Below are 16916 nucleotides of genomic sequence, written 5' to 3'. Positions count from 1 at the left end.
TTTACATAATGAAAGATTTAGGTGTAACATTTGGCAGGTCATTACGCTTTTGTGATCATATACAGAATATATGTAACGAAGAAAAGAAAATAATTTGGTACATATTTAATCAATGCCTGCTTTTTATCAGTCAGGCACTATATACACTTATATCAGCTTCTACTAAGGTCAAAATTTGAATATGTATCGGTGATTTGGAACAGCCTAACAAAGACTCTCCTAAACAAACTTGAAATGGTAAAAGAGTATTTTATTAGAATATTTTATTTTAAGACCCGATTGTTGTTGGAAAATACGTCTGAACACTAGAAAACTTATTTTAAATTGGAACCACTCACTCACAGGAGAATATTGGATGACTCTGCATTTGTAGAAAATATATTACAGAACCGAAAGAACTCACACTATATATTTTCAATAATGTGGATTTTAAGTTCCAATATATGTACAATGGCTAAAATTATATTGCAACCAATTAATATGACACATATTTTAATCTCTAGGCTTTCAACAACCCATAATAATTATATATCTTAGAATATGACTTTAGAATTTATAATACAACTTAGTAATTGTTTTTATCTTTACTTTTAATTTTTAAGTCTAAGTATTTTAGGAATTGAAATAGAGTTTAAAAAGCTAATCATTGTTCATCTCTTTTTCTAGACTATATTATAGTGTTAAAATTATATTGAAGAATATGACAAAGTGCTATATTTTTGCCGCATTTCTGCGCCCAACACTTCGCAGCACATAAATAAAGATTAATAATAATAATAATAATAATAATAATAATAATAATAATAATAATAATAATAATAATAATTAAAAAACTCTATAGCCTATGGAACCCGGAGGTTCAATGCCACGTTCACAAAAGCTCTCCATTGACTTCTATCCTTAGCTTACTGCATCCAGTTTCTACTTTGTATTCCAATCTCTGCGAGATCCATCTTAATATTGTCCTCCCATCTGCGCCTAGGTCTTCCTAATGGTCGTTTTCCGGATGGTCTTCCAGTCAAGACTTTGAAAACGTTTCTACTTTCTTCCATTCTGGCTACACGACCTGCTCACCTGAGCGTCCTAGACTTGATGGCCCTAACAATGTTTGGTAAACGGTATAAACTATGCATTTCCTCGTTATGCAGTTTCCGCCATTCCCCATTCTTGTTCCTCTTGGGTCCGAATATTCGTCTCAGGATCCTGTTCTCAAATACTTTCAGTTTACGTTCTTTCCTCAGAGTAAGCGACCATGTTTCGTAACCATAGAGAACAACGTTCATGATTATTGTTTTATATATTTTAAGCTTCAAATTCCTCGACAGAATTCGCGACGACAAAAGGTTTTGAACTGAATAATAACACGAATTCCCTGTTTTTAGTCGAATAATAATAATAATAATAATAATAATAATAATAATAATAATAATAATAATAATAATAATAATAATAATAATAATAATAATAATAATAATAATAATATATTCTGTGCCACGAACAACCTAATGGCAAAAGGTCAGTACCTTATGAGACAAAAAAAAAAACAACATATATTGCATACAATCTAACCTATCTACTAAAACAACAAAAAAATGATAAAATAAAATAGTATCAGAATAAACAACAATTTCTTGTGGAATTAATCCCAAATACATTTTAGTCTCAAAACGGATACATCGTCAAAAAATAATACAAATAATATTTGTCGAATTTTAAAATTTATGCTGTTGTACCGATTGAAATGGATGTTTCAAATTGCGTTAAGATAATTGATCATTTTTCCTAAAAATTACAAATTTTGGATTTAAAAGAAACTAATGTTGATCCATTTCTCATATTATATATTGGCACCCTTATACCTATATTACATAAGCAGTATTCAGTATTGTATATATTGCCTAGTATTTTCTGAATAAAGTATCTTTAAATAAGTTTTCGCCTGTCACTTAATGCCTGTTATTCTCAAAATTGAGTTGAGTTGAGTTTATTTTGAGTTTAACGTCCCGTTCAGCAGCGAGGTTATATGAGACGTGGACCTAATGATTAACGTGGAATCCGAACCATATGAGCTCCCGCCGGGAATCGAACCCGGGCCTCCCAAAATTGATTCCAGTATTCATAACTACGTGAGTAGGAATCTCTATTCATTTTTCGACATATTAGCTGAATAAAATGTTTTTGGACTGACTCAATTTTGTTTGCCAATGTTGTATATATTGTATGCTAATCCAAACAACTATAGCGAACTCGAGTCTTGGATTTTGCAAGCTGTAACGTAACTAAGTACCCGGCTACTTGATGCGATCGCAAAGCGTATTTATTTCTCATGCGTACGCTTGGAATACGCTGACCATGTATTTAAATGTAGGTGGCTCAAACGCGAAAGCAATAAAAACGCGGATAAAACGTCAGCTCGAGTGTATTTGGTGCGTTTCGGAACAATAGACCGCCTGTTGTTTAAAATATTTCAAAAGGAAGGACAAAAAGGAAAGACGTGTTGCCAGGCAAGGGGATTGTAGCTAGAAACAGCTGGTTGGAAGATGGTTTGCGCAGAGTATTGGAACTCTGCAAGCATAGACCTAGACCTGGCAAAAAGACCCGGAAACCCTGATTGGCTCACAGTATGATTTACAACTCTGGCAAAAGTAAAATTACTGAATAGCCACCTTGGCCGTGTTCGCTACAGGGGGTAACGTATCAAAAACGCTTTCTCAAATAGCCATTCTGTAAGAAGGTACAAACAGGGTTTTTCCACGGGCTCCTGATTGCGGAGCGCAAATTTGGGCAAATATTTATTTTTACTATTAAGGCAAGGAAAGAAGTTATAGCAAACTAAAGATTATTTTAAAAAAATACCTCAGAAAATTAACAGGACAAGAACTACTAACCAACCTTAAGATCATATCCATGGAGCATAAGGTAGCTTCAAAGCTATCTTTGGAGGCCATTGTAAGAAAATTTGCAGCCAAAAGAGCCCGCAAAATTAAATTTTTGTTCCAGCATTTTTGTGTTTCCATTTAACTTACATCGATTTAAGAGATTTGCAAAATGTCCAGGTATGATACTCGAGGCAACAGCTTGACTGTTTGTCATAATTAAATATTCTATTCTACAGCAACAGACTGTTGATTCATTCTATACATATGCTCATCCCGATATAATTCGAAAAATATTGTGATTTGCAGTTATTATGATAAGACTATAATGATATGTCAAACAACCTACTCTCAGATTATTTAGGAATCAAATACTAATTAGTTTGGTGTTTTATTTTGTACTAAAAATTAAACTATGCACTGCACTTTTGAATCAAACTTTATCACTTGAAGAAAAAATGGAATAGGAGAATTATTGTGTGAAAGGAATATCAAGCATATTCGGTGAGTGTTTTGGTTTGGTTGCTCAGGAGGGAGCGAAAAGGAGAGTTCTTGCCTCGGGCGACAACCAAGGGCGCCCATGTTGTGGTTTCCAAGGGGGAGCAAGTGTAAGCGACGTTTCAAATATAGTTTCAAATTTTGCTGTATCTATTCTAAAAACTCTAATGGGTTTTCAATATTCCCAAGTTCAATTTCCTTTTAGGGGGGGGGGGCGAGCGCACCACCTTGCTCCCCCCTGACGGTCGCCGTTCTCGACAACTAGCCTTGTTGCGTAGCTGCTTGTAAGTATCTTGTGTAAATATGCATATGAACTGGCATTTTTAAACTCCGGCCATTGATTGAAACTAACCACTAATATTCTTCGGACTGTATCGTTAATATGAAAGCTAAATTTCATATTTCTGCCTAACATTATACCTAAACCTTTAATCTATGTGGCTTTATGGAATGTTATTTTCTCACGTAGTATTGACATTTGTTAGTATATGATATATATTTAGTTTTTTCACAGTTTATTTTTAATAAGGTATCTTTACACCATGTACTAACGATACCTATTTTTTTCTGTAGTAAATAGCTATCATACTCACTATTTGCTATTCTAAATAATTTTTATTCATCACCATATAATAAAATATATGTGTATTAAATGTTTGCAGGCAAATCATTAATAAATAGGGATCTAATAATATCCCTATGTGTATTATTATTCCTAATAAATAGTTAATAATAATAATAATAATAATAATAATAATAATAATAATAATAATAATAATAATAATAATAATAATAATAATAATAATAATAGAAAGTGTCTCGTATTTAGAATTCAAAACGTGACGCCCTCTCCCTTAAACGAAACCGATATGGGTGGTGGACTATAAAATGCTCGAGGGCTTTTAAAAAAATCATTAATGTTTGGTCAACAAAATTCTTTTAATTAGAGGGGTATTTAATTAATGCTTGACCACCAGGACTTTTTTAAAAAAATGAATGAATGAAAACTGTGGTCTAATTTGCTAACATTTTTCTTTTTAGAAAAAAAATGAAAGGCTTCATATTCATATGTCATTTTTAGTGTAGACTTCCTTAAGGCAAAAACGTGGTGTTTTGTATACACGTATCATAACCTGAATATTTTTGAACCCAGAAGGCAAAGAAATACGCAAAACCACACACAAAGCACACACATACAAGGTAAAAAAAAAGTTGCGTGGTCAGCATTCTTTTTTCTATCAGCAGCGTCAAAGTGCAGCACAATCACGTCAACATTAGAGGAAAAAAAAAGTCAATTGACCAAGATAAAATAGACTTTTCTGTGATGCTATTTGATTCTGCAGAAAAGTTATAATACAAAAAGGAAAAAAAAAAGTTTATAGGGTCGAGATTCAGAATATTACGAGGGTAAATTCAGAACAGGGTAAAAAAAAATCTATATATATAAAATGAATGTGTCGACAGCCGCCGTGTTCCTTTAATTAAATATGTCTAACGAACGTCAGCTGTGGATAGACAAGTTAGGTTGTCTTTTTTTTCGTATCCAGAACGTAGTACCCTTCTTAGATTATATATGAGGAGGGGAAGATCGGATTTAATAAGACTGCGTTTTCTTTTTTTCAGCATGATGGGGTGAGATCTCATATTGCGTGACCGCTGTTACATTTGGTGACTGCTTAAACTCGCCCCCCTCCCCCTCATCGTCACTATGAGACGCCCATCGATTTGGTCACTTTTGCTTGCGTTGATGGCTACTATGTTGTTCTTTTTTTTCCCATTTCTCTTTCAAGCTTCCATCTTGATGTAATCAGGGCTTATAATGAAAAGCTTGTTTAATTATCGAGGCGGAAAAACGCAGGTTTGTTTCTTCTTTTTTTATTTTTCCGCCTATCTCTCTTCTTTCAAGTTCTTTCAGTTTTTGGTATCCTACTCTTTTATTAGTATTCCGTTTTGCGAACGGGATACGTTTAAGCTTTCTCAGAATCCACAGGTCATAATTTTTCTTTTTAGTACAAAAAAATATCTGAGAGTGCGAAATCAAAACAAATAGCTCCGAGGAATTATTTTTGATTTTATTTATTTTATATACTTTTACGAACCAATATTAAGGGTTTCCATTTATTGTATCTTACTAGCTGAAATACCCATTTTTCGCATTGGTCAGATAAAATATCTATGTAAACAAACTGAACAATGAAAGGAAAAATATTGGCAATTTTCTACTACTTTTACATATCCCAGTAAACGTTCCCTGAGACTCCCTGATTCGAATTTTAAAAATAAAAAAACGCCTCTTGTCCCCAGTCGATGGGGACTGTATTTGGAAGTCAACGCCTGTGGAAGTATCACCATTCATCTTAGCGACCGCAAAAACTATGGGTTTGATACTAATATCGGTCATTTTCTATTACTTTTACATGTTCCGGTAAACGCACCCCACCTGAGACCCCTGGTTCGAATTAGAAAAAAATCGCTTCGTCTTGGTCTTGGGCCTGGACCAAGGTGTCCGTGACCAAAATTTGGTAACTCTCGGTCCGTCTGCAGGCATAGTAATCCATAGTAAGATGGATATATTAATGTTTGTAAATAGAAGCACATATTGGGTGTTTGTATTTTTGAAAACAGTCGACCTTGAAGCTACGAAAATTCTAGCTATACATTGCTGCTCTTAATTGAAAGGAGCGCTAATCTCCTAATCAATTAAATCAACCTTAAATCAAACGAGTAATTCATTCGACAATTCGTTTTGGTACCATGTCGTAGACCTACTGTTTAATATAGAAAGAAAACCTGATATTCTATGCTGAATATGCAGTTGTTAACTATACAGGGTGTCTCAAAATTCCCCTGACATTGAGTAATTCTGTTATTGTCAGAGTTACAACAAAATGTGAGAGATGAAATCATCTCCAAATATCATATTTTTAATCTAAAGTGAAGGAATTTTTTAAATCGGACGAGCCTTTTGGGCTGTACTGTCTTTATGCGCCCAATGTTAAATGAAAATGCAACATTGCCATTTACCTGGACCCACAACATAAATGAATGATGTTACTGCCTTTTACGCTAACGTGTCGATTACCAGCTCTCATGTCAAACATAAACTTTATTCACTTATATTGTGGGTTCAGGTAAATGGCAACATTGCACTTTCATTTAACATTGGGCGCATAAAGACAGTACAGCCCAAAACGGCTCGTCCGTTAAAAAAAAAATCATTCACTTTAGATTCAAAACATGATATTTGGAGACGATTTCCCCTCTTACATTTTGTTGTAACTCTGATAATAACAGACTCACTCCATGTCATGGCACTTTTGAGACAACCTGTATATCTAAGTTAGCACACTTTCTACTCACGCCACTGTGAACAAGGATATATTTCAATGTTCATCGTTTCCCACGCTTCATATAGTTTATTAAGTGTATATCTGGCTTCACGTGAGTTGGATAGTAACATTGTGGTGGACAACATCGTGTACATGGGTTTTCTTCGGGTTCTCCCGTTTCCTCCCAATTTCTCACTCTACCAATTCTTCCACCATCATTTACTTGCTTTAATTATCGTCTCCTTTAGCCTAACAGGTATAATCGTGGGACGTTAAACTCAAAGATTTCATTTTTTATTTTTCCTATATACCGAAACAAGCATTTTTTTTTTTTTTTTTTTTTACGGAAATCCAGATTTTTCCGAAATTCGAATTTTCTTCATAATCCATAAAGTAGTGAACCTCCTGTATTTCCAAATGTAACGTTTCTGGATTCGGGATTATTTTCCCCATCTCTCCTTTGTATCATGTGATGAGCAACTTAAAGATTTTGACAGCGTATCCCATTGCGATTTGTTAATGGTAATTGTGATAAACTTAAACTATATTAAATTGTAGCGGTCTACACAATCATACAGTGATGGACCTAACTCTAGGTCGGAGGGCCTAGTCCCCCCAGTTTTTTGAGTAACAAAAATAATTGAAGCTATTATTTATATCTTTTTGAAATTTTAAAGTGTCTTGGCCTTTTATTCTTTATTGAAAAATTTTTGAAACATTTGGAATAGTTTCAGTTGAAGTTTGTCTGTTATGCAATGTGTAAAACAATACACTAGACTCTCGCTAATCCGGCAATTCCTAGCACATATGTGTGTCGGATTAGCGGAAGTGCCGGACTATTGAGATCTGTAAAGAATGCTACAATTTCGAATACGTACAGTATATAAAGCATTGTTTAACTAAGCAACTAAGCATTGTTGCGCATGTGCACGATAATTCATTTATGCGCGTGTTTTTGGTTGGATGTGCGCCGGATTACTGAGAGGCCGGACTACTGAGGGCCGGATTAGCGAGAGTCTAGTGTATTTGAAATCCACAATGTCAACGTTCAACCTAGCCATAATATCAGGGATGAAAAATGAACCGCTCTGTTGTTCCAGAACCGGTTCTGAACCGGTTCATGAACTAAGAACCTATGATAAAGTTTAGGACCAGTTCCGAAATTGGTGTCATTGTTTTGTTGAATTTAAGAACCGCTCTCTGAACCGGTTCTGTTGTTTTGTTAACTTTAGAAACCGCTCCCAAAACCGGTTCCATTGGTTTCTGAACTTTAAGAACCGCTCCCAGAACCGGCTTGACCTTTTTCCTAAGATCTCAGAACCGGTTCTTCATTTAGTTGATGTCTCAAAACCGGTTCAACAATCGTTCCTCTGTGCCCTCCACATCTCACGACCTGTTAGAAAACCATTTCTGAATAACAACCCAGAACCGGTTCAGGAACCGGTCCGGAGCGTTTTCACAAGAACCGGTTCAATTCCATCTCTGCATAATATTCATCAGGAGAAAAGTAAGTTTGAAACTTCTGCAGTACTTGTGAAAAATTATAAACTAACGATATACCTATTATAGTCTGGGGTCGTGCTACCTCAGCTTTCACTCTCTAGATACGCCACTGCAATCACATTGAGTATACTTACATTGTGATTTTGTTTAGCGATTCAAGGCTCTTATACAGTGGAGCTAGCGCGGCGATTCTTTGAATGTATTATAGAAGTAAAACCCACTTAACTCACCCATAACGACGATACAAAGATACTCTAGCGTTGTTGAGGGCTGCTTCCTTCTTTGAATTGCTATCATAGCCAATAACACTGTTACAAGCAGAAAACTTCCATGAGAATCTTTTCATCCCACACAAAAAACAAATTGGATCGGTTCCAACGTTATATAAAGCGAGCTAGTAAAAAAGAAATAACAAAAAAAGAAAAAAAACACCCCTTCTAACGCACGTCAATAACAGTGACTCTCATAAATTTTCGAAGGTCAAGAATCAATACTGTGCTGTAACAACGGACACAGTTAAACATTGATTTTTGTACTCAATATCTACACCTCATAATCATTGAATTCACAAATTGCTGTCAAATAACACCGGGAAAAGCAAAATAAAGTAATTCTCCACTAATTGAATTATTATTAAAGTACACCTGTTATAACAATACAAATAAAATATTAATAAAATACATTTTGAACAAAACAAAACACGAACGATACGAACGATACGATACGATACGAAGAGAAAAATACGAACGATAAATTTGAAGGAATTAAAAAATAAGTTTCTTGATCCAGGATTTACTTTCAAACTGATCTTGAATAACCAAATTTATTCCATTTTTTTTTGTTTCATGGTGAAGCACAGGTGTTGCTTAGAGCAGTAATTCTTAACATATGGGCCGCGACTCATTGACAGTGTTTTGGGGACAGGGTGGCAAAGAGGTAGCGAGATTACTTCTGGTGCGTGGGTCCCTGGTTTGGTTGCCGGCCAGGTTAGTTTATAGTGAACAACATTGTGTGCGTTGGTTTTCCCGGGGTACTTCCCGTTTCCTCCCACTTTCTCATTCCACCAAATCTTCTATCATCGTTCACTTGCCTTAATTATCGTCCCCTTTAGCCTAATGGGCATAATCCTGGGACGTTAAACTCAAAGATTTCATTTCATTGACAGGTTTTGAGTGAATGTTTGATGGGTTGCAAAGTTCTTAAGTATTTTTTAATGTTTTATGTCCTTCAGCGACATCTAGGTTATGACAGACATGCACTAAGAAAAATCCGTTATCAAGACAGCGGTATATTATACAAATATACGACATCCATATATTTACTACGGAAATCTGTACGGAGCATACATTATTCATATGCTGTATACGTACTACCCTTTCACAGACAAAGATAGCCTTTTCACATTATAGGCTGTCCCTCAATATACTATTTTGCCTCTAAGAAAGTTTGATATCAGAACCATGCTATCGGTACTAGCATACGAAGTTACTTTATGAGACTGCCAATAACATACAATACAACTTAACTTTTTTTGGCAGGGGATTATAATTAAAAAAAATAACTATCTTGAAAATTTTGGTGACGTATCATACTCTTCGTATCATTTTACACAATTGGTAAAACAAGGTAATGTTTTTTGATTCAAGCAAAAACATGGACTTCCATGTTGGCACTGTTGGAATCAACTGTTATAATAAAAGCAATTTGTAGTGACAGTTTGAAGTAAAACCATATCCACGAAGAAATTAATGTCGACTAAAAGCAGGGAATTCATGTTACTATTCAGTTCAAAATCTTTCGTCGTCGTGAATTCTGTCGAGGAATTTTAAGCTTAAAATTTATAAAACAATAATAATGACTGTTGTCCTGTATGGTTTGCGAAATACTGTCGCTTACTCTGAGGGAAGAGGGCAAAACTGAAAGTATTTTAGAACAAAATCCTGAGACGAATATTCAGACCCAAGAGAAACGGGAATCTGGAAATGCGGAAACTTCATAACGAGAAACTGCTTAATTTGTACCATTTACCAAACATAATTTGGGTCATCAACTCTAGGAGGCTCAGGTGGGTAGGTGATGGAGCCAGAATGGGAGAAAGTAGTAAAATTTTGACTGGAAACTCAATCCGAAGACGACCATTAGGAAAATGTAGGCCCAGATGCAAGGACAATATTAAGATAGATCTCGCAGAAATAGGTTTGCAAAGTAGAAACTAGATCCAGTTCGCTAAGGACATCAACGGAGAGCTTTAGTTTATACGGCATTAAACCTCCGGGTTCCATAGTTGGTTAGTTAGTTATTTTTGCATAAAGTCGTTCAGTGTTTAGAAATCAGGAACGGATAGAATAATGCTTTTATGAGACGAGAAATATCTTGTCTCGTCTCGAATGTTGTATCAAAAACAAGAAGGGGCAAGGCGGCTCAGTGGTACAGTGCTTACCTCTGGCCCCATCTCTGGACAAGTAAGTTTGTTGTGTACAACATCGTGTCCGTGGGTTTTCTCGAGGGTTTTCCCGTTTCCTCCTAAAGCAAGTGAATGATTCACTTGCTTTAACCATCGTTTTTCTTAGCCAAATGAGCATAATCGTGGGTGGTTGAACGGAAAGATTTCATTTTAGAAAAACAGTTGAGAATGCTCCAAGGGCATTGCCAGAACGAACTTAAAAAAAATGGAGAGATGGGGCGGAAAGGATAACTGTGATTATTCCTAGATGTAAAAGTAAATCTTTTTTATCTATACGTTCTTCTCTTTCTCGCAAAAATTCGCAAAATATCATCTCTCTATGACTTACGGTTCCCGAGATATGGCTCCTTAAATTTCCCGAAATTCGAACTTTTTTGGCCCATATCTGGAGATCAGTGGCCAGTTGGTCAGTGGCAAGTTGATCAGTGGCCACTAGTTACTGTTTGATACAAAACGTTCACTATTCTCTTAGGTATTGACCAACACCAATATGATCTCTCTGTGACTTACGGTTCTCGAGATATAGCTCCTCAAATCTCCTCAATCGTAACCATTTTTTTTTAGCTAATATCACGGAAACGATAAGTCATAGAGAGATGATATTGGTGTTAATCAATACCTAAGACGCTAGTTAATATTTTGGTGGCCACTGGCCAAACCAGTGACCAGTTAGACAGTGGTCACTAGTTACTATTTTGTACCAAAATATTTACCATCGTGTTAGGTATTGATCAACACTAATATGATTTATCTATGACTTACGGTTTCCGAGATATGGATCCTTAAATCTCTGGAAATCGGCCATTTTTTGGCCAATATCTAGGGAACGGTAAGAGTGACGCGAAAAATATAATCACTTTCTCTGATTAGTAGTGTTCACCTCTGGTGCATGGGGTCCCGGGTTCAAACCCTGCTCCCACCAAGCGAACTTTGTCGTGGAGAAACACCATGTGCGTGGGTTTTCTCGGGGTTCTCCCGTTTCCTCCCACTTTCTTCATTCCACCATTTCATTCATTGCTCATCATCACCGTCTCCTTTAGCGTAACTGGCATAATCGTGGGACGTAAAACTCAGAAATGTAATTTATTTTCATCATAACATATTCTGCCTTCGTTACTTGTATTGAGACGGTCAAGTCAGCCTCTTAACCTTTATCTCGGACACGTACATATCTGGTATTGCCTGGATAGCGGAGGCGGAATCTTTCCGGGTGCTAAGTTTTCTCCCTGGAAAGAAGAAACACAATTTCCCTACAAAGTTCGTTATCTCGTTCATAACGGAGAAAGGAGAGAAACAAAGTACTGTTATACGAAGTCCGAGAAGAAGAAGACGAAGCGTGGGAGGGCGAAGAGCTAATTCAGAAGTCCTTATTCCGGTTCAGTTCTCTCCTTGCATTGTAACTTTGACTCGTAAGAAAAGATTCCCCCGAGACTCGTCAGCAAACAACTCTCCAAAAAGGGAAGAGTGGGGAGTTGGTAAAGGGCATGAAGCGTATTTGCACAGAAAATTCGCTTTCTCCTTTCGTAGTATTTGGACAAGAACCAAGAAGAAGGGTATAAAGAACACTGAAAATCTTCACCCAAGTTCCTCCCATTCCTTTTTTTTAACTATCTTCTATTTTCTTCTCGTCCTCCGATTCCTTCAAGAAACCTTCTTCGCTTCCTTATTTTTATTCCACTCTTCTTTCTACCGCTATAGACAAGACAGGCGCCGTCTTCTCTCTTTTTTTTATCTTTTATATTTCGGTACAATTTTTTTTTTTTTTTTTTTGTTCTTCTTCAGAAACTCCGTCGGTTACCCTGCCGAAAAATAATGTCGAAATTGCGATTCTTGTGAAGAAGAAATTGCCGCGGATGAATGAATGGAAGAACGGAAAGGCGATCGGGCTTGAAGAAGAACGTAAGAAAAGACACATAGATGAATAGACGAAGTAGAAAAGGAAAAAAACGAGGTTCTCAAAGAACGTGATTTGGATTTTCTTGTATAAATTTCACCTTTCTTTGCACACATTTATTCCCTCCAAACGTTTGCTCGATTTCATTCCATAATCTCAATCTTTCAAGACCTTCGCATATCTTCTAAAATTTTAGAAGCGCTGAACTTCGAATTAAATTCTTGACGTAATTACGCGGGGGCATAATGCTTGAGTGTTCACCTCTGCTGCCTGAGCTCCCAGCTCGCGCCAAATGAGGTTTTTGGTGGACAAATATCGTGTGCATGGGTTTTCCTCGGGGTTCTTCCGTTTCCTCCCAATTTCTTCATTCCAACACGTCATTCATTTCTCATCATCACCTTCTCCTTTAACCTAGCCGACATAACGATGGGACGTAAAACTTAAAGATTTCACTATTCTTTCTTTTTTATCGAAATTATTTTGTGGCTAGGTTGCAAATATGAGTGTTTTATGTGAGCGTGATTCCCGATAGAAATGTTTGCCTCGGGAATTAAATTCAAGTTGCGTCTTTCACGTCTTTATACAACACCAAGGTTATGAGGAACACAACCTACATGGTGGATCAGAATTATGTATAGGATGTTTCAAAGACTGCGGTAAAGGAACTAGGAACATAACTTGAACATAAACGTGAACATTACTCTGTAATCTTTCGTTACAAGAATTTTAGTCTCTGTTCTCCATGGCATGGTGATCATCAATGTCCAAATCGATATGCCTGGAGATGAAGTGCAACATTGTTACAAGCGACTTGACAGACCCGTTCTCCTGTGGAACTATTCTGTGATAGCTTCCCGTAGTCCGGCCAAATTGCGTATTTGATGTTGATACACTTTGTCCTTTAAGACACACCACAAGAAAAAGAAGTCAGATGGTGTTAAATCGGGAGATCAAGCTTGACAGTCCACACACTCACGTCGACCGATCCAACGGTTCGTGAATGTTCCGTTCAGCCAATCTCGCAGTGGTATGGCATAGTATAGCTATGCTCCGTCTTTATCGTTATCCCTACTCTCACGAGAAATACGATAGTCAGTCAAATATCATATACTAACCTGATACTACCCCCGCCCCCGTTAGTACTAACGTGAGCTACAACCAAGGCTTGAATGCAATACAGATTTTGGGTGCTCAGACATCATGCACAATCAAGTCTGACATTATAGGCCGGTTCTCACTACAGTATTTCGCTTCTAAGATAGTAGGATTATAGAATCATACCACCGACCTCGACAGATAAAAATACGAGTAGTGGTTCGAATTGTAGGTTAAGCAATATGTCTTTCCTTACACGAAATGTCGGCTAAAGGCAGGGAATTCGTGTAATTATTCACCTCAGAATCTTTTGTCTTCGCGAATTCTTTCGAGAAATTTGTAGCTGAAGTATATATAAAAGGAAAATTACGACTATGGTCCTGTATAGTTGCGAAACATTGTCTCTGACACTGACAGAAGAATATAGACTAAAGGCATTCGAGAACAATATCTTGAGACGAATATTCGGACCCAAGAGAAACGGGAATTTGAAATCGCCGAAACTTCATAAATAGGAACTACATAACTTATACCGTTTACCAAACATTCTTAGGGTCATTAAGTCTAGGAGGCTCAGGTGGGCAGGTCATGTAGTTAGAATGGAAGAAAGTAGGTAGACTTTCAAAATTTTAACTGGAGATGCAATCGGAAAACGACCATTAGGAAGACCTAGACGCAGATGGGAGGATAATATTAAAATGGATCTCACAAAAATCGAAATACAAACTAGAAACTGGATCCAGTTGTCTATGGACAGAAGTCAATGGAGAGCTTTTGTGAACGCGCGTGTTCCATAGGACAGAGTTTGTTAGTTGCATAGCCTGAATGTTAAAGCTGGGCCCTTATAAATCAATCAAGAAAATTACTTACTTCTTATATATATATATATATATATATATATATATATATATATATATATATATATATATATATATATATATATATGTATATATAAAAGTTATCACTCTTTTACAAATAAATAAATTATATATAATTCTATTGTGTTCCCCGAATCTAAACGGGATACGTACTCAAATTTAACAGGTAAATATCCAATTCTTAATCCTAGTGGAAGTGCATTTATTTTTGATCCCACATTAATATATAAATCACATCTCATACACGTTTGGTGCTAAAAGAAGTGCTATGTTACACATCAAACTAACAAGCTAGATTTTAGTCCGGCTCCTTTGAAGGCAATAAAGTGTAGCGAGTAACGGCCTATGCTGTGAGTGTTGATCTTGTATGGTGCTCTGTGTCCATGGCAACTGTCATGGATTGAAGCCTAAGTTGAGGTTTGAAGCTTAAGCTAATATTACAGAAGGTTTTATTTTTCATTACATAACCTGTGAGTTCCTTGAGAGACCCCATAACGGCGAAATTAAAATACCGCTAATTTTGCAGTAACTATGTGATATCTCTAAGTAAAAGATAATCGAAATAGGGAACAAGAGCTCCCTAGACAATATTATTTTACATGAGATACCATTATCACGACACACTTATCTGCTTTCGATTTCGAGCCATTTAGAAAATCGGCATTTATTTTCGCGTTTTTAAATGGTTGCAAACGGAAAGCTACTAGGTGACTCGTGATAACGCTACCTCATGCAAAATAATATTGTCTAAGTTTCTCTTGTTCCACATTTCGATTATCTTTTATCTATTTGAAAATATCACATAATTTCTGTAAAATTATTTTCCTTTGTAATATTGTTAATTGTAAAATAATTGAGCACTGATTTCTAACTTTGGTTAGTGTTGTATAGTTACAAGCGGAGCAGCGAAGATTTCTGTTAGCTAAAGGGTCGAAACCAATCAAAATTCACCGTCGGATGACAGTGCAATATGGTGAAAAGTTTATTGAGTCGAACATAAGTGTACGAGTTAGCAGACAATAAAAGCGGGTTTCGATGGATTGGCGACATTTTTCATATCCAAAACCGAAGAAGGTGCGAACTGAGAGAAGTGCTGGTAAGGCTGACATCAGTCCACGCCGCTTTCTCAAAATTGTTGGTTTCAAATTTTCAAGCGTAATATTTATGTACGCCGCAGTGTTTACATCTTAACCTTTCGGCATGTAATGTTAGAGAATTGCTCCCCTATGGTCCCAAAAGAAGTCAATATGACCTTACAAGAGTGATTCAAACGTGTAAGGGTACCAACTTGTTTCACTGATTCTCAGCATTTCGTTCGCGAGGCATATGTGCCAGGCCCATCATATTAAATTCTAGGAAACCACAAATATAATAATAATAATAACAACAACAAAGAAACACAAACTTTGTAGAAATTTTGTATTTTATATACAATTTTTCTTGTTATTTACTGAATGGACCCTCTACATGCCAGTAAATGAAATTAGTTATTGCATTTCTTTTGAATAACTTATTTTGGTGTTTTAAGCGTCACTTTAAAGTTTCTTATTCTGTAGTAGTTGGTTTTGGAAGTGTACTTGCGGGTACTCGAACATGCATCAGCTAAAGATGGATACTGTTGTTATTTGCGTGAAATTTAGATACTGACGACGCTATTGTCTCCGTCCCAGACGTTACAGTTATGCCGCCCAGAAGATCCGTAGCATTTGCTAAGGAAATATATGGTTAGCATATCATCCACATATCATTACTATTTTCACTTTCCAGAGCAGAATTCGTTAGCGCCTCTTACGTGATCTTAGACTTACGAGCACCAAACGCACGTGCATAAACTATTGATTACACTACATGAAAACACAATTCAAGAACTGTGTTTGTCTGCGTTGTGCCGAGGGATTGAACCCACAAGTTTGTGCACGAAAACAGTTTTCAGTACTTTAAAGAGAGCACTTGTTCACAATGGCTAAAGTGTTCAGTGTACACGTTCTCAGCACTGGGATATTTTCTGCAGACTCTGCAAAAATCCTTCCTGAGATTATCAAATACTTCTTATGTTCTGTAGAAGTTTGTTCCTCTTCTGAAAAGTGTTTGAATAGCGAGTCCCAAAGGAATCGTTCGCTGCTTTCTCTGCCCTTTAAGACAAAGTAACGAATGAGTGCTAGTGAAGTGAACCTGAATGTGGGATTCTGAATTAGATTGCTCCCCCTTTTCCTGGAGTCAGCGACTTTTCTTGTGAGTGTGTGCTTTCTGTGTGTATTCTTAGTTGAAAAGATGTAATGGGTATTTTAAGTATACTTTACTGCCTTGTTACAACGCTTCAGTTTATACGGTTCAAGTACTTCCTGTAGAATAACTTTTAGACACTTTTTTCAGCCTATT

At 36.4% G+C, this 16916-nt stretch overlaps 1 protein-coding gene across 1 annotated transcript in view; it reads left to right on the top strand.

Annotated features, from left to right (window-relative positions):
• The window catches only part of LOC145674510 (uncharacterized), a 118729-nt gene that overhangs the window by 81233 nt on the left and 20580 nt on the right, over positions 1 to 16916 (top strand). The gene's annotated exons all lie outside the window — the stretch shown is intronic.

Source organism: Thermobia domestica, chromosome 17 (assembly GCF_964235325.1).
Source record: "Thermobia domestica chromosome 17, izTheDome1.hap1.1, whole genome shotgun sequence".
Lineage (NCBI taxonomy): Eukaryota > Metazoa > Arthropoda > Insecta > Zygentoma > Lepismatidae > Thermobia > Thermobia domestica.
This window is presented reverse-complemented; position numbering and strand designations above follow the sequence as displayed.